General features: G+C 43.8%; 1 protein-coding gene and 1 long non-coding RNA gene across 2 annotated transcripts in view; one reads left to right on the forward strand and one right to left on the reverse strand.

Annotated features, from left to right (window-relative positions):
* The window catches only part of ASB2 (ankyrin repeat and SOCS box containing 2), a 53,557-nt gene extending 52,187 nt beyond the window's left edge, over window positions 1-1,370 (reverse strand). The window contains exon 1 of the mRNA XM_074868672.1: window positions 951-1,370. The gene's annotated coding sequence lies outside the window, so the exon portion shown is untranslated. The remainder of the gene's footprint in view (window positions 1-950) is intronic.
* Window positions 1,371-2,989: 1,619 nt separating this feature from the next.
* On the forward strand, window positions 2,990-24,326 carry LOC141943425 (uncharacterized). Its single transcript, XR_012628949.1, has 2 exons — window positions 2,990-3,160; window positions 24,085-24,326. It is a non-coding gene; the product is annotated as an uncharacterized LOC141943425 (long non-coding RNA).
* Window positions 24,327-26,028: the final 1,702 nt, after the last annotated feature.

Here is a 26,028-nt window from a genome sequence, read left to right on the forward strand (position 1 = left end):
GCAAGTCAGTCCAACAAGCTTTGATACTTTTTTCTCTTGCTTTTATAACAAATATACTGGGGTCAAGGGAATATTTGTGTTAGAATGAGGGGGGCCACCACCCAGTGGAAGCTGTTAAACATAGATCCAGCTTGCAGAAGTCTCATTGGTGTAGATAAGCCCATTTGTGTTTTAATGTTGTATTTAAACACTTAGGTGATTTTCTTTTAAGTAAATTCACTGATGTGTTGTTTACACACAGGTAAAGGACATGTGTAAAAGTCTCTAATCCTTCTGAGTTACACATACCTTACAGAAGATGCATTAAATGTACTTTCTTAAATGTATCTTATATCCCAACTGAATCCTGTCAAGCATTCCAGGTCTTTGGGTTTTCAGTCCAGTCTCAGTCTGAAGTGATAATTCTGCACCAAAAGGTTTATCAGCAAGAGCTATTTAACACCTAGTCAGGTGTTAAGCCTATAAATAGTTTATCTCTTGGCAGCATTTAGACCCTGAGCCATGAAAAGTCACTGGCTTGCTTTCACTATGAGGTCAAGTCTGTTTGAAGAAATAGCCTGTTTAAAGGACGCAGAAGTCCCCACACAGACTTTAAAAAAAAACCCCAACAAACAAAAATCCCCCCCCCCCAACCCACAAAACCCAAAACAAAACCCCAAACAAACATGTTCTCTTAAAAACCCTTTCCACTCATTGGTGTGACCTCTCACACTGGATTAATTTCCTTGTTGGGTCACTGCAGGCTCTGGCTGTATTCATTCTCTATTCATCAAGCAACACCTTACTTGGTGAAGAGTCTTCCTCCTTTCCATCCTTATCACTATGTTTTTCAGTAATTAGAATCCCTAGGATTAGAAGCTTAAAGCCCTCAGTAGTAGAGGTATGAAGTCCAATACATTTCCCTGACAAAACCTTGAAGTGAAATTACTTCAGCCACCTTGTTTTCTTACCTTTCTGCATTCTCCAAGTAAAACAGTGTTGCTTCGTTTTGTCAAACATCCACCAGCAGAGACACTTTACACAATTTTCTCACACCTCAGACTAGCCGATGCTTTGGACTCAGCAGATTAAGCACCGGTCTCCACTGTTCAGGCAGGGTTTGGGGAAGGAGGCAACATGTGTTTTTTTCCTAAGGAGTCTGTTTCAAGCCTCTTCAAAGTTGCAAGGAAAGAACCTGAAAATGTGAAACTCCCACATTTAAAAACTGGCAAGCACAAAGAACTTCCAATTTCTATTTTTGGAATTCATGATTATTGAGATGACCTCCAGATGCAGTAGAGGGGAGCAAGCTGAGTGCTGAGATATGAATGTTCCTAACTAGTCATCTTGAATTGATTCCCACTGCTAGACACACTCCCCAGCAGCGAGATTAGGCTGATATGCAGAAGTCCTGGTCCTTCATGGATTCTGTAAGGTGCAGGTACTTCCTCAGAGGTCCATGAGCAGTCAGAATAACATATCCTGCAGGAAGAAATCTGTACATCAGCAGGATTTGGTCCCTACCATGCAAAGAAAGGACAATAGGGTATATGTGATAGATGGTAGGTGGCACCTATAGCCACTTTGTGATCCATTTCCCTTGTGCCCTTCTACTGATTATTTGGAGCATGGTGGGGATCCTGTGGTGAGAGCTATCATTAGGAAGCATGAGACTCTCTTAGCTACAAACCAGAACTTGATAAAGAATTTAGTCATCCTCTCATATGACTACAAAAAAAGCCAGCATGACCTTGAAGACTTGCTATGGGAACATGATAGCACAAAAATCGTAATGTTAAGCATGTTATTTATGGTTTATAGCATGGTATTTAGGGCAACAGAGTCACACTACCTAAAAATCAAACTCTTTGTGGTGCTGAATGCCATCTTCTTGCAAGAAATCCTTAGGGCCCAGACTCACATAGAACAGCTGAAGAGGGGAATGTTTCTCCAGTTACTGCTGACCGTAAATATAAAATATATCTCCCTCATTTGAACAGGCTAGAAAAACATCCCTGTTGTCAAATGAGTAGTGTCATTGCACAGCCTGGAACCCCTCCCTGTTGGAAGTCTCTCATGGATATCAAGTGGGTTCCTGGAGGGGGCCCAAGTGCAATCCAGGACACGGCGATACACAGACATGGTGACTGAAGCCTAATTTTGAGCCATGTTTACAAAATCTTGCTATTGAAGCTGATTTCTATAGTTAAAAGATTACTCCCAATATTTTTGGTTAAATCAATCATCCTTATTCGTTATTTTAATTGGGATAAATTGAGAAAACATGTCCTTACTTGGAAGAGAAAGCAATCCTGCGAAAGCCTGTTTCCTCAGATCATTGCCCTGGATCTGATACTCCAGGTCAGGTCCCAAAGAGGCTCAAGTGGTGCCCACCGGGTTTGGGCTGCGCCTGGGTGGCACTCCTCCCAGCACCCACCTTTCTGCTTGGCAATGGCTGAGTGCTGACACTGGAGCTGCTTGAGGTTTACCTCAGCATTGGTGGTAAGAGAAGAAGGTGGCCCTGCCAGCAAAGGCAGAGCTGCACAGCCCCTTGCAGAGCCTTGGTGCTTGTGGACCAGCCCAGTCTACACTTGTCCTGGCTCAGCCCCAGAAGCAGGGCTTGGTAAATTTGAAAAGACACAGTCACTTGGAAAGCTATTTCATAACTGGAAGCCATCACAAATGGCCACCTCTCTGCAAATAAGAAGCACAACAGCGAGCAAGCTCTCTGCGTTCTTCATCCAGATGCTGAGGAGTGAGCTTTCTCTGCTTCAGATAATAGGCAACAGCTCATGGAAAAAAACAAAGAGCTGGCGCTACACATCACCCGGGAGAAAGGTCACTTCAGACAGCAGGTGAGCAGGTGGCACAGACACCAGTCAGAGTCACAGGGAGGAAATGAGGACAGGGACAAAAGCAGCAGCATCACTGGGAAGCTTCCAAAAGAAAAAGAGGATCTCCCAAAGGGATTTGTACTGGGCTGGAGCCCTGCTTTGTCACCACAGGAGGAATGGCCTTTTCTGGGAATTTGGCAATCCTAGACTTGCTATGGGGGGCAGAAATTCATGCAGGACTTCTGTACCGGGACAGAGCCAGGAACAAGGCAGGCTGCTGTCAGCCACCCCGTTGTATGTGGCCCTGGCAGGAGGTGGGATTCCTATCAAGCCTGGACTTGAGGCAGGTAAGTAACAAACACGCTTTGAGCATGGCACATGTGTGGCACTCCTCCACGAGGAGCACGAACACCCCGGTGGTCAGCTAAACTCCCAGAGACTCTCCCTGCTCACCAAAGCACTCTGGCAAACACAGTACCACCCAGACTAGCAGCATTACTGATGAGATCAGGAATATTGCAGCAGTGGGCAGTGTCTTGCATAAACAGCCAGGAACAAGGAGATCCAAACCGTCCCTCAGCTGTGCCAGCGAGTTACAAAGAGACTGGGAAAAAGTCATGTAATCCCATGCTTCAGTTTCCTCTCATATTTTGTCTGAAAGTTAATAGGAACATTAAACAACTGAAATACCAGGGGGAAAGGTGCTAAAAAGGGCTATATATCATCAGCAGCACATGCACCTATGCATGCGTGGCATGCACATTGCACAAAGCATTGCTAGTCTCATCTTGCTGCCAGTCTGTAACACTAACAGTGGTGGATTAGGCTCCTTTTAGGTGATGTGACAACAGACAGGATATAAAGCCAGGACATGGAGACTTGTACTTTTTGGCCAAGATATGTCACAACATGTTCTTCAAAGCTGATCTTTTCAGGATTCAGCCCCTGGGAATGTAAACCTGAGGAGCATAGTATCGTTGGAGAAAGCCACAGAGCACGCAGTCTGCTAGGATAAATAAATCCACTTGGAGACTGCCTAAATTTGGCTATATATGGACATTTCTAGAAAGTGGGAACCGCAATGGTTTTTCCATCAATATTTCAAGGGCTTTCTCCAGCCTCTCCCAAAGCCCTGTATTAAACTGGTTTAGCAGAATAATCCTGTCTTAACAGAGAGATAACAGAGGCACAGAGAAGTGCTTGGTCAGAGGAGGAGCCAGGGAAAGGGCCAAAAATAGCATCTAAAAACAGTTCCCAAGCTGTTACAGCTTTGGGTCTAACTCTGAACCATGCCTCAGCTCTCTCAATCTTCAGTCAAAATCCTGGCCCTACTAAGACAAGACAAATTATTTTACCTTGCAAAAGTAAAGAGGAAGGAGGAAATCAGTTCAGCTTATGGTCTCAAAACCCAGATTGTGGACCTAGTCTGCATTTATACATGTTTTATAGCAAGGGCAGGAAATCCTGAAGGTAGGCTATGTTAATAACAGTAAATAATTCCAGTAGTTAACGGGGTACAGAAACAGACTCCTTTCTTCACTTGTTCTGATCCACTGTGCCTGTATTCCTGGCTCCAGTGTGTGCCTGCAAGGGGCAGCACAGCCCCACAACAGGACTATGGTGAAGGCACAGGCTGAGGAAAGCAGAGCTGTAGACTCAAATCTTGTAGGTTAGGAGGGGACTTGGGGCAATTAGTGGTTTCCTGCAGAGGAAACTTTTTCTTTTCATCACCAGGATTCACTTCTGAAAAAATTAGTATCATTAGCACTTAATGACAGAGCCTGATGAATCTGGAAAGTTGCAGTCTGGTTTTGGAGACCAGACTCAGTGCAAAGTGCTACAAAGAAGGCGCAAAACAAGCTACCAGTGGTCAGTGGTGGAATAATACAATGTGGTGAGAAAAAGTGGAAAGCATTCACATGGCACTATTTTAGATTAACGTACTGCTGCTTCAACAGATTAAAATTGCAAATCGCAGCATCAGGCTAGCTGGTTTTCCTTAACTAATTCTTCTAATGCTCTTTTTCATTTGTTTTCCCTGCATGTCCAAACTTGGTAAAAACAGGTGTAACAATTTCTGCATAATGGAAACACATTGATATAAAAAAAACATTGACATTACATTGGTCATGCTGGGAATGAGTGGGATCAATGTATATTTTGGTGGACTCTGATGCAGATTTGAAATTAGAGCAGAATCGCTCATTTTAGTTGCTTTTTCTCTGGGAAAGAAGGGGTTACAAAATGGACAGAGTATTACATACTGGATCACTGTGGGAACAGTGATGAGAGATGCTACTGGAATCACTCACAGTGCCAAAACCATATCATGATATTTCAGAGCCTTTTCAGTATGAGGCCAGTGGGGTTCAGAGGCGTTTAGCCTCTTGCTCTCCTCACGCTAGCTCCTCGCTCTATCCAGCTCACTCTGTCCATGGGGTTTATACTAGTCTCTCAAAATTCCCCCTGAACCTGGAGTCGAACAAGGCTGTGCTGAGTTTGGCCCTCACCCACCTCCACTCAGTGCACACAGCCCCCTCCCCAGTCCATTATTCAAGGGCTGAGACCACCCAGCAGCTCCAAGAGCACCAGCAGCCAAAAGAGTAGAGTGGGGTGAAATTCTCTTTCACTCGTCTTCCTTCCTACAATCCCTCCCTGATAGTAATCCAGCCCTGGGGGGTTCCTCAGCTCTGGGCTGGAAGACATAGAGGAGACCATCAGGAGCAGAGGCTCTCCAGGGCCAGATGATGTAAGCAGGAATGGAGGAGCAAGACAGAGCAGGATGTGAACCCAGCATCACAGATCCCATGATACCCTGGCAGTACTTTGGTACTGGTCAGCAACACACATGCTGCACTGTGTTATCACAGGGTCCGTCACTCTGTTTGAGAGCTGATTCATTACCTATAAAATACAGGGGCTCTCCTGACTTATGCCTGGTGAACATCTTGCTCAAGATTTCCAACGTTGTAACAGCATGTTCCATTCACAGCTCTCCTGCAGGCTGCCAAATCCCTATACTAGAGCAAGCTTGCTGGAAAACACTACCAAATTGGAAAGGAGGCATCTGACACTGCTTTGCACCAGGCTGCAGTGAACCAATCCCTTGACTTCTCCCCTCACACTAGTCTAAACAGGAGAGCTGGTTGCTAAAGTTTTGTTTCTTAAGAGTCACTGAATCAGACACTCCTAAGTGAGTCACCAGCTGATGAAGCTAGAGGCACTCACTGCAGACAGCATCAAGTTCTCTCAAATCTAGCCTCAAACTAACTCCTCATCTTTTGTCTCAGTTCAAAGGTAGCATCAGTTTGACATCAAACCACTCCTCAAGACCAGCCTTCCTTGAGTCACCAAGAATTATCCAGCTAGTAAAAGCCCTGTGGGACAGCAGCTGAGTACTGTTCATGCCTTGTGCTTATTGCCAAACTCAACAAGGAGTGGTACTGATGCCAAGGATGGTACCTTTAGGACAGGTAGGCAAGCAGAAGTAAGAACTAGACCTGGTGCCTCGGCTGGCAGGTGTGGAGCTGGGCCCAGAGCCCAGGAGCGCAGATTCACACTTGCTCTCCAAAATATCCCACCACTGTGCTGCAGATCCTGCTCCCTTCTCACCTTGTGAATCCCAAGTTCCACCCTGGGCAGCTGCCAAAGCAGGGCTTGGTACTGCCTCCACCTCGCTCTTGCTGAGGCACTGCCATGAGATGTAATTTGGACCTGTCAACCTGAGGACAGGGAAAGAGCCTTAAATTCATTTCTAATCACCATGCCATTGATGAGTGATGAACACTGTGCCCCTGTGCTGCAGTGCTTTAAAAAATTGGTGACTGCTGCTCTGTTCTGGGGCAGACTGCAAGTAGGGCTGGGTGCTGGTGGCCCTGGCTCCTCGGTGGAAACAACACCTCCCTTCAACCCCAAATCAGCTGTCCAAACTACGGGTAGGTAAGGGAGATCACATGAACTTTTTCCATAATGTCCCTAGCAGCAATCTTTAGGTAATGCCTTACAGTGAGTGTGGGGTTTTTGAGCAAAGGAAAATAAGCATCCAGATCTTGGATTGGGTCCCACTTCACAGGCATTTTTTTTTTTTTTGGCTAAATCGTGCTAAATAGCTGACCTGGGACACTGGGGACTTGAACCTTCATTTCTCAGTTCCCAGCAGTGCATTCCTCTCACAGCAGGCACTGTATTGTCACAAGCATTTGCAAACCTTCTCAATCTGAAAAGCCACTAGCAGGGAGCAATGTAATACTATTGCTCAAAACAGCATAATCTCACCTTCATATCAATGTGGCTGCCCCTAAAAGTCACATGGAGATGAGGACCCATGGTGCCAAGCACCTGGGTAGGCACTTGCTGGTGAGAGGCTTGTCTCTGGTCCCCCCCACGCTCTCCAGTGAGGGTGCAGTAGTGATAGCTCTTCATCCAAAGCATGTGACAGTCGGCTGGATAGGACTGGGCTGCCCACTGGACTGCCCTGAATGACGTTTCGTATGAAAATTGCCTTCTGATCACAGAAAGGATGAGAAAAATACCTTTTCTCCAGCTGGTACCACAGACCCATGTCCAGTCAGTGCACTGGAAAACAAATAGCTTCTTCTTTCAGAGAAGTGTGATGTAGCAGTTCACTGACTCACATCACCCAGATTCTGCTGAGTTCCACATTTCAGATTTATAAGTTATTATTTATAGTGCTGCTGTATAGCTAAAGACCCAGACTGAACCAGTACCCCTGTGAGCTGTACAGATATTAAAAAAAAACCCAAAACAAAACCTGTGGTCATTTGGAGAAGGACATGGATTTTCCTTTGGTGTTGAAGGCTCAATTCAATAGTATTTGGAAGCTGATATTGTTTGACAAATAGGAATTATCCAAGCTCAGTTCACAGCTTAGAAACCTTTAAAAGACATCCCCTTTATAAGAATCTACTGTACAACCATTACAGGACAAAGTCAGAGCAATAACTGACAGCAAACTAAATTGTACAGTAAGATAAAGAAGAAAATAAGAACACGTTTAAAGGCCTGAGGAAGGCAAGTGCTTTTGTTGATATAAGAGAAATGATTGAAGAGCAGTTTATGCATGTGAAAACATGATCCCAGTAACTCTGTCCAGGTCAGTCAGCTGAGGGGCAGTGTGCTCTGCTGATGGAAGGGACAGCCAGCACTGCAGAGCTCTTCAACGTTTCATTTTACCATGGGTAGTATCATGGGTATCTTATGTGATCAGCTTCCCTGGGACTTAAAAAGCAGGATTCAGAGGTGACTGGGTACATCCTACTCATTCTGGCTGCCTCTGCCCATTGCCTGGAACTCTCTTTGCTCCAGGCGTCCTTGCCCAATACTGCTGCATGGGTCTCACCTCACAAGTTTATCACTGGATAAACCCAGCTTCATGCAGATCTGATGGAGAAGACTGTCAGGTACCAGTCCTGGAGTGGATCTTGTTAATAGAACCGCTGGTAATAGGCACTGCTAATGCTGGAAACTGCTTCTGAATGAAAACAAGACTTTCCAAAAACATGTTTATTGATGGAAAATGTAACTGCCCTTTGAGATACTACAACCGATCTGTAAATACCTGAAAAATTAAAGTCACAGGATCTTTAGACTAGAGTTGCACTTTGGTCCCTGTATCCTTCAGCTTTCCTAGAGGCCAGGATGTCTCCCTCTCCTGCTAGGGAGTGAGGCCAGGGCTTCCCAGGGCAAGGAGGCTGAGAGGTCATCTCAGGATCCCAGCCTTACGATGAGAATGACAGCTGCAAATGCAAAATGCAACTTTTAAGAGGCATTACAGCTCCTGTTTTGACTTCAGTCTTTCATGTTTTTGAAAATTAAGTCAGAATTTTCCACTGAACGAAACATTTCCACTTCAGCAACAATTTCCCTTGCTTCCCCTCTCCTACCAAAATGCTTAAAAGGATTTCAACTAAAACTGTAAACTGCTGCATATTACTTTTGTTTCCTTATTCTTTTCTTTAGGCCACCCTAAGTCTCTTTCTATAAGAAAACCAAATATTTGGAATTGCTGTGATCTTCATTTCCATGACAGGGCTACAAGGGCAGAATGGTGCCCACGCTGAACTTGGTTCATCTGGCATAAATCAAAATGCTCACAATTACATAGACAAAATTCAGAAATGGCTCATTTCTCTTCTTTGCACCTTTGTTTAGCCTGTGCAGAGTGTAAAATGTGACTGAATTGTACTGGCCCCAAGCAGCTCTGTGTGCAGGGCAGTGGCAACCAAGTACATTATTCCTCACCTGCAGTTCCCCACCACCTTCCAGCTCCCATGGAGGTTTCTGCCTTCAGCTGCTCATCATTGCCCACTGCATGGACATGCCATTGGTCCTAGCCCAGCTCGTCTGTACTGAAGAGGGATGACCAGACTCCCAGCCCTCTGCTCCCCTTCCCCATGGGGCATCTCCCAGTGGCAGAGGGGTTCTGAAGCTATACCAACCATGGGAAGGACATACAGCAGGTGCATTTGCCACTGCAGCAATTCAAAGGAGATTTGAATTTGAATCTTCTTTGAAGAGAAGACCCACTACCTGATTCATCATTGGTCACAGTCAAGTTTAGAGCCATAGTTTTTCTCCAGCAGCCAGACAGAATCTGTAGAGAGAGAGTAAATGTGACCCTACTGAGGCTTTTGGTTGTTTATGTGGCAAGAGGAAGGGAGGAAAGGGGAGAGAGGGATGGGGAGAGCAGGATCATCCAGATCCTGAACTTATGACTGGCCTCTCTACAGGGAACAAACAGCTTTGCTGAGAACTCAGAAAAGACCTTGCTCAGCATCAATATTTCACATCTCAGGCAATGGAAGAAAGCAGTAAGGAAAGCTTGGGTAGCTCAGTTCATCTGACTGATTATGCCAGGTTTTGATCTTCTTTCCTCAAAACACCATTGTTCAAGCAACCGCTCATTTTCTGCTTTCTACACAAAGGGGCTGTTCCTCCTTTAACAGATTATTGGCAGAAGCTGGTAGGCCTGAAAATTCCAGACTGCTTTATGATGTGAAAAAGACACAAGTTAAAAGAAGGATCAGACTTTTCTGGGGTCTGGAAAAGCTGTTTGTTTTCAGTGTGGGCCTCAGGAAGATGGCAAGGTTATTTGTAGAAAGGTTGTGTTAATGTTGTGTAGGTTCCCTTCTACTGCTATGGAGCCTATTTTCAGAATTAACCATATTTTACAATGAGCAGTAACTACATTCCAAGCTGATATACAGGAATCAATACACTTCTGAATTGGAGAAACATTTAGCAATGCTATTGAGAAACCACTGTTGGAATGCTGGCTTTACCAGTTCAGTGAAATGGGGATTTAATTGGGCATGAATACCATTCCAGCTGGGTTACATCTGGGTGGGTGCTTTGAACTGTCTCTTTCCCCCAAAGTCAAGAGGACTGTCGTGACCAAAAGTGTGGTCTTCCCTAAGAACAACAGCTTGCATGGTTCAGTTTAGGATATAGTGGTGACTTGGAATACACTGGGATAAAAATGCATAATGCAGAAACAAAGCAGGCATGTTACTTATAAAGTGTTTCTTCAATCACATAGGTATCCGTATTTCAACAGAATGTGCTTATTGGCTTATATAGTGGAAGTAATCATGCCGACTTAAAGCTGCTGATTTAGAGAGCTAATTGACTCTGGTCATATTTTAACTTTATTGCACAAACTGAATAACAACTACATGTTAAAAAAATTCTTAAGTTCAAAAGTATTAAGTGGTCACAGTCTTCAGCAGCAATTAAGCTACAGCACAAAAGAAAAAAGTGTACAAGAATATTAATCCACCCTTCTGAAAAATTGAAGAAGCTTTACACTTAAGACACTTTCAGTAACCAGACTGCTAGTAATGGTAAGTTCACACCACTGCCTCGTAAGCCTCACTTCTTTATTAAAACTGGTCACAGGAAGAGGACTCCCCCATACAGGTGGTGATATTGCCAGCTTCCAAGTGCCTGGAATAGCTAGGTGGAGATGTGCCTTTTGGATATCCAGGAAACTAGCAGTAGGACGATGAGAACAGCAAATACCATGGTTCTAAGAACTGTATTCCTAAAGGAGTAGAAAGCCTGGATAGGCACATCAGTTAACCTCAGATCAGCCAAACTAAGGTAGAGCAAAATAATGCATCTACTGGCAACAGAGACAATGTTCTAATGGATAAATTTTCACTGAAGCTGAGGCAGTTTGACAGTCACAGCCACAACAGAGGTGCTTCTGACACCCGCCCTGGGGCTGATGGTCTCTGAAGTGCCAGCGAGTCTGCCACAGCTGGGGATTTCAGGATCCTCCTGCAGCTGCTTGGGGCACCGACAGATGCTGCCAGCAGTGGGACTACAAGCGTATCAGTTCCAGACAGCCACATCATGGACTGTGGAGGTTTCGGTTTGCTGGAAATTCAGAAAAATGTTGGTTTCCACCCAATTTGGATCAAATCCATTAAAAAAAAAAAAAATCAAAAAAATTCCCACGACCTCTCACTTTTTGGTTGGCTCTGCTTACTACCTGCATGCGTAGTCCTTCAGGCAGGGACCCTGCCCTGGAGAGAGGTCAAAGGCATACAGTAGTATACAGAATACCAAGCCCAAGATCCAAGACAGAGACAAATACAGACTTGCCTCAAACCAAGCAATTCAAATCTTGTTTATTGCTGTTGAAACTTAATCTGAAGCTCACTCAGTATTAGAGCAATAGGGTCAAACACTTGATGTCTTATGGTTTTTAAGCAAGACTGATTCTGTTAAATGAATATAAAAAGCCATCACAAATATTAAAATCCTAAACAAGATTTTGAATAGTGTCTATCAATTTAATTACTTAATGGAAAAGGCAGCAAGAGGACTGTGTTTTATTTTTACACTAATAAAAAAGCATCAACTGTTGAGATAGCAATCTGATGAAGTTGTATCTATTTCCAAAACTATCTGCTTTTTAAAAAAAAAAGGTTGTATGCATGAAACAAGATCATCATGCTCAAGAGAGATTTTTCCCATCACATACTGTGTTCTGTGTAGAACAGCCATATCCCTTCCACCCAAAACATATTTTCCAGGGACAAGGGAAAGAGAAGGAAAGGAATGGAAAGAGAATAGGATCAAAATCACTTTCATGAAGTACACCGGATACTAAGACTTGTGTTTCAAAGATTACTCCAATCTCTAATTTCTGAGATCAGTATGAGACCTCTATGGAGGACTGATTAACCCACATCTGCCTGTTACCAGTTGTTGGGTTTTTTTGTGATAGTCCTTCTCAACAGCTGCTTCTGACTGCTGTCAGAGATAGAAGCTGGTCTACTGCTGCAATCCACAATGGCAATTCCTACATTTCACACATCGGCCTATTGCCAAATAGCTGCGTGCCCTCAGCAGCTACAGAATTGGTACATGCGTATCTCATTAAAACAAGATACTTGTCACATCGACATTATGGGATTAAACATGCGCAACCATAGTTCAGTTTCCTCGTTGAAGAAGCATCTTTGTGTTACTTGACTGTCACTCAGTGAATGTCTTGCTCTCATTGTTAGAGAGAATTAAATCTGGATAGTGTTTGATGTTATGGATTGAATTAAATCCAGCCTACTTTTGATTCATACTCTCACTCCTTCATAGGAACCTGAGGAGGAATTGTAAAGTCTAAGTAGGGCTTCTGCCCTATGAACTGGGAAGATTACTGAAAACATTGAATACTGACAGCAAGAAAGTACTGATGTACTTACTCTCAGGCAACAGAAGTACATAAAACTGAGTATGAGCACTGACTCTATAAAAGCTTATGAAGCTCAAGAGTAAAAATTAAGACCAAGTATCTGATAGATTCCTCTTAAATTTAATATCCCCCATATTTGTAATGATTATGGCTTGAACCTAGTAGATTCCCATATTTCTGTAACTTTGCTGTGGCTCAGTCATCCCACAAAAGGGTTCTTGCAACTCTTGAACAGACTTTCCAGGATTGCAGCGTGAGACTAAGTGAAGAAGTGGGAATCCTTAAATCATTGTTTGCTGAAAAAATGGGAGGATTTATCAGGTGCAAGCAGTTGTTGTACTTGCTCTATTTGTTTCACGCTATTTATAGCCTGGCTTCTGGATTGGGTTTCTTTTACCATCAGTGTTTAGAGCAAGAGCAAGAAACTAAAGCCAGGAGAGGGCAGGTGCTGTGGGCAGCACCCCCCTGCTGTCTTTCACAGCTGTGCCCAGTGTCCCAGAGGGACATGGGGACTTGGCTTTTCCCTGGCAAAAAAAAAAAAAAAAGTTGCAGGCACCCACAGTACTTGAGCAAACTGGGATCCAGCTGCTCTAGCTTCTTGTGGGAAGCGCAATAACGGGTAGCAATGTCACCTCTGGGTCATGCCTATGGATATCCACCCCCAAGATATGCTTGGCAAACAGCCCCATTGCATACATCCAAACTCCCACGGCCCTGCTGCTGCCCCATGCAAGATCTGCACACAGTTAACCAGCATAAACGGAGACCTGGTTGCAGCCTGTGTGACTATTGCAAATAGAAGTCTAGAGAATGTAAGTACCAATGAGTGAAGCATCTGAGTGAGATTTCCCCAAAACAGAAACCCACAAGAGGTGTCTACAGAGGTCATTTACCAACAAAACTGTGGAGACTTAAAATATCCTTGTTTCAGGCAGGAGGCACATGAGGAGAACAATCCAGAACCGCCATGTCCGGTCAGCTTTGGAACAGTAACAGGGGTTTGTTCATCCGATGACAAAACGCCAGTCCTCACTGTCAAGACCCACATCTGTCCACTTGCTTCACACTACCGTTTTGTCTAGAGGTTTTCCAGCTTCCTTTCTTCTCCTGCCTTGCTAGGGAAGTTTAAAGAACAACTGTGATCATCTTCATCTCCAGGACTGAATATACACAGGTCAATGTGAGTGCACAAGAACAAAACAGATGCAAAATGCTGAGGATTTAAGTGAGGCTGAAGTCTAGTCTGCTTCATGTTCTTTGTTGCTAAGATAAATGACTTATCAAAAAGAAGTAAATTTGGGCAAGTAAAAGGGGCAATGCAAATATCCAATACTCACATTTTCACCCATGAGCCACAAAGGAATATTCACAGATATATAAACTTGGCCTGTGACACCTCTTGCCGAGGCTGACAAAGCAGTGTATTACACTTGCGGTTCATAATTACTCTGGTCACAGTCCCTTATGTCTCCCACCCGGGCGCCTTCGCTGCAGAGGTCCAGGTTTGGCTCCCGGAGATGGGGGATGCCCGGGGCTCAGCCCAGCCCAGCCCAGTTCAGCCCAGCCTAGCCCAGCCCAGCCTTCCTCCTGCTTTGCAAGTGCGTCTGTGCCATCTAGTGTCTGTTCTGCCTCATTACCGAAATGTCTCGGAGCAGCCCACTGTTGTGATAAAGACATTCTGGAAAGTAATTAGTTGGCTAAACGCTAGTAACTTTAGCTGGGTAAAGATATACCTGAGATGGAAGTCGCACAAACTCGACTGAGTTTGGACTGAGAGCAGCCCTGTGGAGAAGGACTTGGGAGGTACTGCTGGAAGAAAAACTGAGTATGAACCAGCAATGTGCTCTTGCAGCCCAGAAAGCCAACGGTATCTTGGGCTGTATCAAGAGAAGTGTGACCAGCAGGTGGAGGGAGACGATTCTTCCCCTCTACTTCACTCTTGTGAGACCCTACCTGCAGGACTGCGTCCAGCTCTGGGGTCCTGTTACGGAGGCTCTCAAACAAACAAACAGCAACCAAAAATTAAAAATTTATTATCAACACAATTAACTAGCCCTTTGCAACCATTGAATGGCAGGTTCAAACGCCCGTGGGAGGAGAACAAAACACCACTTTCCTAGGGTTTAATGACAACCCAAAATGCTCTATCACTCACCTAATAAGTGAGGACTCTCAATCTCGAGGAATTTCTCAGGGCAGCATCCTGACCCAAGTAACCTCAAGGAGTTTCCTTGGGCAGCGTCCTGACCCAAGGGGAGAGTCCTCAACCACAGCGTGCTGCTCCAGGGGGGACTAGCGCAAAATGGCTCCACCAAGCGACTCCATTTATATCCAGGATGAATCTGCTCTGTGGTCAATAGCGGCTTCCACTGGCCAAAGGCCCCAACTACCGTCAAGCCCTGAGAACAAGGGCATAGAAAAAGGAAATCAATAGCTGCTACACTTCAGCAGCTGAGAAGCCCTATTTTCATGGCGGGGGTGGGGGTGCATCTGCCACAGGCCCCCAACATAAGAAGGACATGGACCTGTTGGAGCAGGTCCAGAGGAGGCCACGAAGATGATCAGGGGGCTGGAGCACCTCCTTTATGAGGACAGGCTGAGAGAGTTGGGGTTGTTCATCCCAGAGGAGAGAAGGCTCCAGTGAGACCTTATAGTGGCCTTCCAGTACTTAAAAGGGGCTACAGGAAAGATGGGGAGGGACTCTTTATCAGGGAGTGTAGTGGTAGGACGAGGGGTAACAGTTTTAAACTGAAAGAGGGTAGATTTATATTAGCTATAAAGAAGAAATTCTTGACTGTGAGGATGGTGAGGCACTGGAACAGGTTGCCCAGACAAGTTGTGGCTGTCCCCTCCCTGGCAGTGTTCCAGGCCAGGTTGGACGGGGCTTTGAGCACCCTGGTCTAGTGGAAGGTGTCCCTGCCCATGGCAGGGGGGTGGTACTAGATGGTCTTTAAGGTCCCTTCCAACCCAAACCATTCTATGATTCTATTGCATCCATAGGCACACAATTATCAAGTCATTAAACACGAGGGAAAGATAAACACAGGCAAATTATTCTTTCTGCCCATCTCTTTTCTTGTAACCTGTGAAACAGAAAGTGCTGCAGTTTTGCCCTCTGGGAACTATGCAATGAAATTCAACTCAGAAGGCATTGAAAACTCCCTCAGTGTCTTTTTAAGTGCTTCAAAGCACTTGGATGTTTCCTTCTCAAGAGAAATCACAAAGATACATTAAAACAGAGTTGTTATTCCAGAGGTAAATCAAGCATGAAGTGCCTTAATATTATGTTTGCCTTCTCTCTAATTAATAAGCCCTACTTAATCACAGATTTTGTAAGCCTCTATTCAGACAGGTCTGCAGGAGCAAGATGGTCTCTGCTTATCAGAGACCACAAAATTTTACTCTCGTATTTGCAGCAAACTTAAAATCTTCAGTACAAGATGCCAAAACTACATGTGACTAGAAGACAGTGAAGGGGAAAAGGAATCTTTGGTGTTGGTGGTTCCTGCTGTAGCAGAGAATTTTGCGAGGGTCATCTAGAAAGTCACTGGACTCCACAACACAAAGGAAGGAAAAACCCCAAACAAACAAACAACAAAAAAACCAACAAAAAACTCCCAAACCCACCAATTCCAGTTAGCCTGAATTTTACAGTGTTTAAGACAGACACCAGATTCTTGGAATTTATTTCCAAGCCAATGGAAATAAAAGAGTATTTCATCTGACATCACACCCGTACAGCTTCAGAAGACACAAAAAGGCTTAAGGATTACAATCTTTAAGAGAGAAGTCCTTCCTCAATGTTTGCAGAAGATCAGTACACTCTCAAATAGAGGGCCTGCTGTCTCCTTCAGGAAACAGGATACTGGCCTAGGCGGGCCTTTGATCTGGCCTGACAAGCTGTCCTTGAGCTCTGCCTAACGTATGCAGGAGTCATTTGTTAAGTAAAACTTCTGGAAACAGCAAATGTTTGCTCCATTATTCACAATGGGAATTATCAGGAATGTAGTTATTATGAGTATTTATCATCTTTTAGGAGCTCTCCTTATCTTCTCAGCCACTGCAATGCAACTACACCTGGCAAGAGTTGGTTTTGGTGCAATAGCTGAATTATGGGAAAAGTGGCAAATGTAAAAAGAATAGAGGGGTTGATTGATAGAGATTTATATTCAACCATGGTAAGAACCAACAAGAGACAGAGTAACAACTCACGCTCTATTATTGTAGTAATGCCTAGAAAAGAGGGGCAGAAAGGTGGGGTGGTAACTACAGCCAGTGGTAAGCGACTTTGAGGTGCAAGATGCTGAAGCAGATCTGAGAGAGCAAGGCTCTTCCTTTCATCTTACCATATTTCATTTCCCTCTTGCAAGGAGCAGGTAGGATTCCACAAGGAGAATAACCACTGCTTGTGCAGCAGCATCACTCTGGTTAAGTTTTGTACATGGGACAAAACAGTATCTTCATAAGACACCTCTTCATGAAACTAATACAGGAGTTAATCACTGTACCAGTTTATCCCTCAATGTATCCACTGCTGCAACGTGCTGTGCACTTTATAATCCAACAGCAGAGTGAATTGTTTACTTAAAATTCAGTGCTGCTAGGGAAAAATGTACTATCAGATTTGCCAGGATGGATAAAGCCAATGGCTAAAGCAGAGAGACCTGTTTACTTCTCACAACAGCAGCAGCCTTTTGAATTTGAAGATTTCTTTCTAGAACCTCAGAAAGGTTTTTGAACAATCATGGCATTTTTGTGCAAGGGGCACACAAACACAATGCTTGATATTCACCATTCACCAGATAAAGCCAGAATCTTTTAATGTTTTAATTGAGAAAGATACCTGTCTATCCCCCCAGACACAATGCAGACTGCTGAACTCCCAGGGTTATGGGACTTGGACAATCTTTTGCTCAATGTTTGTCAAGCAACTAGCACACAAGAGCCTGGCCTGCACCTGGCAGTTCTGGCTGTATTAATAGTATTGGATCAGTAACTAATGAGAGCTGTCAGGAATTGGCAAGCACCACTTGTAAAGCTGTCACTTGAATCTGTTCCCCCCCGCAACACTCCAAGGTATTTAATCAATTTTTCTAAATGAGTGTTTACATTTCACATTAACTCATCTGAAAAGTTATGCTGATCACTTAAAAACAAAGCAGAGAGGGAGAACATGTAGTTCTAGCAATTGCAAGGTCACAGAAAATTTATGGCATTGTTTGCCCAGCAGTGGAACCAGTGTCTGACGGCTGTTTGTTCCCGCACCATAACCCAGCTCTGGGAGACTGTAATTCATTGTGAACTGAACTCTGGTTTCACCCTCTGTATATGAGGAACAGTTTAATTAAAATGCAGGAATAACAAAGACAGATTCCATTGACATACAGTAAATAAACGTTTCTCAGTCAGATCAATGTCTTAGAAAAGGCAGTTTTCCCAGTCGAGGTTTTTGGGTGGTTGTTTGGGTGTTTTAAAATAATAAGGCATTGCAGTATAGTGAAGTATAATGGAAAATACAAACATTTTCTTCATTGCAAACAGAAAGCTGCCCCTGGCTATTGGTAACACCCAGACTTTTGTGTACAGAAAAGTGCTGTGATAAATGATGGTACCCTTTTCTAATAAAACAGTTTATTTTTGTGCTGTCATTGATCACATTTTAAATAGGAGAAAACAACATGCATTTCAACTTGATAAAGCTGTCCTCATTTTTACACTCAAAATATCAGGTCTTGATTCCATTCTTTTCCTGGGTACGTATAGTTGAGGGGTGTGATCTGGGTCCATCTCGGCAGGCACCCAGCTTGAGTTGTAACCTGAGAACTAATAAAAGAGGAATTGGAAACCTTCACTTGGACTTTACATTAATCAGTGGGATCCTAGGGTTGGACCCTGTTACGGTGGCTGACACACGTAAATCTGTAACAGTTTGGCAACCCAGGTGGGACACTAGGTAACCACTGTCAGAACCTCTCATCTCCAAATGTCTGATTGGCTCCAACGGGTGAGTTCAATTGGAATCTTTGGCAGCAAGAGGCACCGAACCTGGTGAGTCTTAAATTCCTGCTTCAAAATTTTAAATTCTGCTAAAATAGTGCACTAAATGAGAATTGTGTGGGCTGATCAGCATAAGATGCAGAATTTTAGAATGGGAAATACTTTTGACATAGAAAAGGAGATGCCCTTAACCAAAGTACGGAAAAACTAAGGTAAAATCAACAGTACCAAAGGAATAGGGAAAAAGAGATTAGTAACATTATGACAAGAGGATTGGCCACTTCTTACACAAGAGGGCAATCCAGCAGAAAAGTGGCCACCACAGGGAACCTTTGACCAGCAGGAATTAACCTTCCTGTGTGAACATCTGAGGGACACGTTCCCTGGACAAATGGATTATTGCTATGTATGGGATAATTGGGCATTTACTAGATGAAAAGAAAAGCCTAGAACAAGTGGGAAAAGTTCCTTTAGAAATACTGTATATACTCTGCTAAAACGTTTGCAGAGTCTGCTCCACCCTATGTTCCGCTCTCTACCTTGGCTTCTTTATCCCCCCCTCTCTCACCTACTCCTATTTTTCAGACCGCCTTACCAGTGGTACCAGTGCCAGGGACAGCTGTGCCTGGTCCAGGTGGGGCACCCCAAGTAGCCAATACAAGGGTCTACCAACCTTGGCATCCCCAGGATTTTATTGCTTGGAGTCAACAGACTCCCAGACTTCGAGAGGACCCAGAGAAAGTGGTACAAGTTGTGAAGGGAATACTACAGGCATATGATCCTACCTGGGGAGATGTGCAGATGCTCCTTGAAGTCCTATTCATCCCAGATGAAAACCATGCAATTCTTGATGTGAACTGTCACTGGGCAGAACAAGGGGGAGATGCAGCTGCCCGGACAGCCTGGCCGACTGTGGATCATGGATGCAATCATAATGTAGATGCAAACTACAGACGATAACAATTAGCCAGACAAGGCTTTGAAGAGGCTATACGTTTGGCATGACAAAATCTGAAAATTGGTCTGAAATAAGGGAGTGTCAACAGAAACCTGAGGAACACCCAGCTTTTCTCTCTAGATTATTTAAACAAGTCAGAATGTTTGGAGGAGGAAAAGACCCAGAAGCAGAAGCTAATAGACCTCTAATGGTCTCTACTTTTGTGGATCAAACAGCTCTGGATATTACAAATATTTTTCTAAACATGTTCCCGACTGGCCAGGGAAGTCAATGGATGAGGTAATGCGTTTGGCTACGTTTGTATACAATAGTCAACATGAGGAAAGGGTTAAAGAAAAGAGACATCGGATGAGAGAGAAAGTAAGTGTGTTTGCGGCTGTGCTGAGAAAAGGGAGAAAGTAGAGGGAGAGGCCAGGGAAGAGTCAGAGGAGGTAGATGGAATCAAAGTGAATGTGATTTCCATCTGGGAGATAATGACTTGCACTTGTTGTGGGTAATGGGGGCATTGGAAACAGGGATGTCCTGTGGGGCCAAGAGGGCCTCAGGGACCTGGATTTGGGAGAAATCAGGTAAGTATCACTGAACAGCAATGATGGGAGGAGAGAGACTCAGACAACTCTCAGGCTACATATCGGTTTTGGAGTAGTAAACTGAATCTTAGGGGTCAAATTGTGGGAAAAAATAAGGAAGATAAGGAAATACCATTCCTAGTGGACACAGGAGCCACTATTTCACTTTTGAATTTCAAGCCCAAGGGACAACTCTCAACTGATAGAGTACTGGTTCAAGGAGTCATGGGCAAAAAAGGAACAATCCCTTAGACAGCTGATGTTGCTATGGATAGGCAGCCAGGGGGTGTGGGGAAGATTTGTGATTGCAGCAGAATCACCTATGTGTTTGCTGGGATAAGATCTATTACAATCCCTAAATGCCCAGATCTGTCTGTCCCCAGAAGTGCTAGAACTTTTAATAGCAGGGGTCTGCCTCACTGCTAAAAACTCACTAAAAATTCCTGGGGTTCCATCTGAACTTATTAAAGTACCTACAAAATTGTGGAGGTCCTCTGGAATGGATGTGAGCATGACTGGTCTGCATAAAAACAAAGGAAGGAAAGTCTGTAGCAATCAAGCAGTACCAAATTCTCAGGGAAGCAGAAAAAAGTATTCATAAGTTAACCAATATCTGAAAAAAGGGGCTTTATTATAATGCAGTTCCCTGTATAATACCCCTATATTACCTGTAAGCAAAAATAGGTTAGGCAAAGAAGGAGATCCAGAATACCAGTTTGTGCAGGACCTCAGACCAATAAATCAACGTGTGATTCTACCTCATACGGTGGTTCCAGACCCATCAACAATATTATTGCAAATTCCATCTTGGGCAAAATAATTTACTGTTTTTGATTTAACAGATGCATTTCTTTAGTATTCCTATAGCAGAAGACAGCCAGCATCTGTTTGCATTTATGTGGAAAAGTCAACGACTAACGTGGACCTGCTTGCCCCAAGGATTCACTGCATTTTCTACAATATTCTCCTGTTTGCTTAAAGATGACTTGAAAGATACTATATTACCTGGAGGTTCTATACTTGTACATTGTGTAGATGATTTTTTCATTGCCAGTAAGACATATAAAGATTGCTTGAAAGATGCTCCTTTAGCACAAAAAGGTCACTGTGCATCTCTTTCTAAGCTTCCACTGTGTCAGCAGGAAGCAAAATATTTAGGATTTATATTAAAAGAAGGACAAAGATTAGTAGACCCAGAATGGGTCCAGGCTACTGCAGAAATACCTCAACAGTAACAAAAAATTGTGAGGATCTTTAGGCACAGTAGGATAGTGCAGGCCCTGGATACCAGGCCTTGGGGAGTTAAGTAAGCTGTTGACAGAAGCTACCAAGGCAGAGGAAGTGGAGCCTATACATTGGGGTCCAGAGAGAGAAAAGGCTTTCTAAACTACGCTTTAGCTTCTGCTCTGGCACTGGGATTGCCAGATTACTCCAAGCCCTTTGAACTATTTGTGCATGAGAACAAAGGAGTAGTCAGCCTAGTCCTTACTCAAAAGCTAGGTCCACACCACCACCCTGTGGCTTATTACTCAACTCAGCTGGATCCTGCAGCAGCAGGGAGTACCATAGGAAAAAGCAGACCATTAGTCCTGGGTCACCCGACAACCATGCACATCCCGCATGAAGTAGAACTGATTTTTAAGCAACATGCTACACGAGCATTCTCCCCATTCTCCCACAAGGAGCGCATTCGTATGAATTATTTTAAATGTGGATAATATTACCTTAAAAGGATGTGATGCTTTGAATCCAGCAGCTTTACTGCCTGTTCCCTCTGATGGTGAGCCATATCATGATTGTGCTGAGGTGTTTCACTCCAGCCAACTATGGGAAGATCTGCAAGATGAACCTCTAGAGAACTCGGATCTAACCCTTTTCACCGATGGATCTTCATAGTATGTGAATGGGAAATGACACACAGACTATGCAGCGGTGAGAAACTTAAAGGAACTTGAAGCAGAACCCCTACAACCCTGGTGAGTGCCCAAAGGGCTAAATTAACTGCATTAGCAAGAGCAGCCTGGTGGGCATGTAATCAGTGGGTAACTATTTAAACTGATTCTAAATATGCTTTTGGAGTGTGTCATGCAATGGGTACACTACGGCAAGAAGGATGGTTCCTCACCTTGGTGGGAAAGAATATTTCTAATGGAAATGAAATACAAATACTATTGGAAGCTATTACACTTCCAAGGGAAATCGCTGTAGTACACTGTCCAGCTAATACCAAAGGATCCAGCAAAATTGAAAGAAATAATGGATTAGCAGATAAAGCGGCTAAAGCTGCTGCCCACCAACCTATATGAGTGTACTGCCACAACAACTCCCTCTGCTGATGACTGGGCAGAGATCAATAATCCAGCCCAAGTATATGCAGAGGTTACTCAGGAAGAACGGGCTCGATGGGTAAGTTGGGAGGCTGTGAAAGATGAAACTGTAATTTGACTACTGGAGGAAAACCCATTTTACCAAGAAAATACTTAATGACTTTGGCTAGGTGGTTTCTTGTTAAAACACATGAAGGGATTACAGTAATTTTTAACCAGACTGAAAAAATGTGGGCAGCTCCCGGAATATATATCTGGCAGTAAAAAGGATTGTGAGTTCTTGTCACACATGTTGGAAGTTTTCCAATGCAAAACCCAAACAGGAGGTTGAATGATGACCATGAGCATATTTCCCATTCCAAAGACTGCAGACCGATTATGTTGACATGCCTCCTGTGAGCAGATTTAGGGACCTGCTGGTAATCGTGGATCAACTCTCAGGATGGGTAGATGCTTTTCCCACCAGGAAAGCTGATACTCCAGGAGTAGTCAAAGCATTCTTGCGGGAAATCATGCCCAGATACAGAATACCTGAAACCATAGGATCTGACAGGGGTTCTCATTTTTCGTAGGGAATACTAAACATACACTTCTATAAAAGTTTAGGAATACAGTAACAACTACATGTTCCCTATCATCTGCAGGCCTCAGGACAGGTGAAAAGAATGAATAGGACTCTCAAAAGTAAAATTGCTCAAACTTATAGTCAGGTAGGTTTGAAATGGCCTGAAGTTTTAGGAATAATGCTATGAGATATTAGAAATAGCCCTTGCCAACCTCTAGGGTTGTCACCAGCAGAAATAGTTTGGCAGGCACTTATCTGTACCTGGGACCTTTGTCCCCACTAGGACCAGCCTCTTAGATGGAGATAAATGAGTTACCAAATTTGTTTTGGAGATACAAAAACATCTACAAGAAAAAAGGGCACAAGCCAGATGGTTTCAACCAGTATCAGGTGGAATACAAGTACATGATATCCAGTCTGGAGATGCAGTAATAATAAAAGTCCACTCTTGCAAAACGAAGTTGGACCCTTAGTTAGAGGGGTCCATATACTGTGTTATTAACTTCTTACTTTGCTGCAAAGTTTGCAGAAAAGGATAACCAGAGTCACCACTCTCATGTTAAACAGCTGCCCAAAGAATATCAGTTAGATGGACCACTGTCGACCCCACGGAATTCCATCAATCCTACCTTGGGGATTGAAACCAGGACTGTGCGAGTTTACAAAGGCTGAAGGAAATCCCAGAACCATGTCATTTTTGTTTTCTTTCTACAGCAACCTGGACCAGGGAGTCACCTGTTTCTTGACCAAGTGCACCATCAGAGACTGTAAATCAAGGACAGTGTCCTGTGTGGTGTGTCCACCATCCTTACAGAGTGGCAATCACTCCAGGCGCAGTTCCAAGAGGGAAAGGTTTGAGATTGCATCAGTATGGTTGGCTTTGGTTATCCTGGAATAATTGTGGCCCAGGTGGTGTATTAATAACTGTTATAAAGGTCATTGGGAAAACCATCAGCAAGGTTGGACCTGGGGATACATACACCAACTGCCCAGTGAAGAAGAGTTAGCCACAAGACTCAATGTTTTATTATTACATTATCTTCTATACCTTCTTAAGATTGGAGTAGAGTGGTTACCCCAGTTCTGGTATTAACCCTTCTTTGTATAGATGTTTTGGTTCTTTTTCTTTTCTAGAAGCCAAGAAACAAGGAAACAATTCCAGGAGAATGAGGTAACTTCAGCCAGCCAGCCCAGTGACAGTGAAAACCAGAAAGAAATCAAGAGACCACCAACTAGAATTAAGTGATTGGACTTAATCAAGTGCTGGGTGATATGGCTATAATTGAGGGGTGTGATCTGGGTAGGGTTCCCTCTCCAGAGGCACCCAGCTTGAGTTGTAACCTGAGAACTAATAAAAGAGGAATTGGAAACCTTCACTCAGACTTTACACTAATCAGTGGGATCCTAGGGTCAGACCCTGTTATGGTGGCTGGCGGGCGTAAATCCGTAACACCTGTCAATACTAAAATTGCTTATACTGGTGTAGGTATTCCCATGAGGAAAGGAAAACAAACTCTACTCCTATAAAAGCATCCGCACTACTGATTAGGCTGATACAATTACATCAATAATAAAAGAACATCAGACTGCTAATAAGCCCAGTGGTACCAAAGCCCATGTTTACTTTGCAGTGCCCTTTCTCCTTTTCCAACCCAGGATTTGGGTCTGTGTTCTGTAACTGCCGCCCTTACCTACAGAAATTTGGCAATTTGTACCATCTAAAGTTGGTTGCTCTGGAAACAGGCTATAATTTCTTCAAGCTTCACAGCAAGAGCTGCTGAACTCCAAGACAAACAAGCATAACACCTCTGTTCACTTGCTTCCCCAGGCCGATGAACTTGCCTCAGCAGTCACAGATTATTTTCCTCTTCCTTACCCACTTGTGAGGCCAACCTCAGGAGGAGCCTTTGCTTGAGAAAACACTGAAGCCTTGAAGTACCTTTCACAAAAGGAAGCTGGAACAGGAAATCTCACATAGGCCAGAAAAATATCAGACATCTGCCTGAGTATTAAAAGGGGGCATGGAAGGGATCTGTAGAGGGTTACATAATCAGGACCTTTTCCTAAAAGAGAGCCCTTCTGTCTCCTGCCTCCCATCTTCTCCCCAATCCCATGACCTCTGACAACATCCTACTTTTCTGCAAGGACTATTGGGTATCACTTACATATTGTTGCTTGCTACATTATCAGTCTGTTACTAGTCACTCAACTGATGGTCGTCTGAGCTCCTCCCTTTATCAAGCCATTCATCAAACAGTCTGGAATTGCTCAGACACCCAAAATGCACTCTGTGCTAGCAGTGGGTGTTTCAACACTCAAGAAAGCCCAGTGGATGACACCCAGATTCTCCTCCTGGTGTCAGGCAGTATGAGGCAAGATCATCAGAAAGTGTCCTTTTCCTACTCTTTCCCCCTTAGGGACCTAGATACACAGACTGACTGCAGTAAGCATATGTACCTGGCCCTTTCTCATCAAGGTGCAAATTACCTCCCCTATGCCACATGGCCAGCCATGTGCCTGGGCTGCTGGCATATGGTGAGGCAGCACTCCAGCTTCTGCTTTGCTAACTTGCTGTTTTATTAACCTATCAGGGAGGAAAGAAAAGGGTAGGGGAATGTCTGGAAACTTTGCTGTTCAACATGTGAGATCCCAACTATCCAAACTATCTCCTCAGCAGATGTCTTAAACTACAGGGACTCTTCCTTCTCTTAACAGGCATATTGCAGACCAGGAACTCTGTGGCAAGGATGAGATCAACTGGTCCCACACACTCACAAAATAAAAACAAAGGCTCAGAAGTTATTAGGGTTTCAAATTTCTGTAATGTAGTACTGGTTGCTCTGTACCAGCTTTGTCGCTACCAACACTCTGCTGAACTCATGCTTTTATTAATCTACTTGGAAGTTGCTGTGATGGCCTAGACTTAATTAGTCCTTTAATTAATGGGTATTTTAGTAGACATAAGCTACATAAGCCACAAAACACAAGATTACTTGTTTGAGGCCTTAGCGTAACTGCTGTGCCAGGAGAACATTACAGAAACCATTCGATACTACCTATTTTATTAAATGCTAAAAT

The sequence above is a fragment of the Strix uralensis genome, chromosome 4 (assembly GCF_047716275.1).
Source record: "Strix uralensis isolate ZFMK-TIS-50842 chromosome 4, bStrUra1, whole genome shotgun sequence".
Lineage (NCBI taxonomy): Eukaryota > Metazoa > Chordata > Aves > Strigiformes > Strigidae > Strix > Strix uralensis.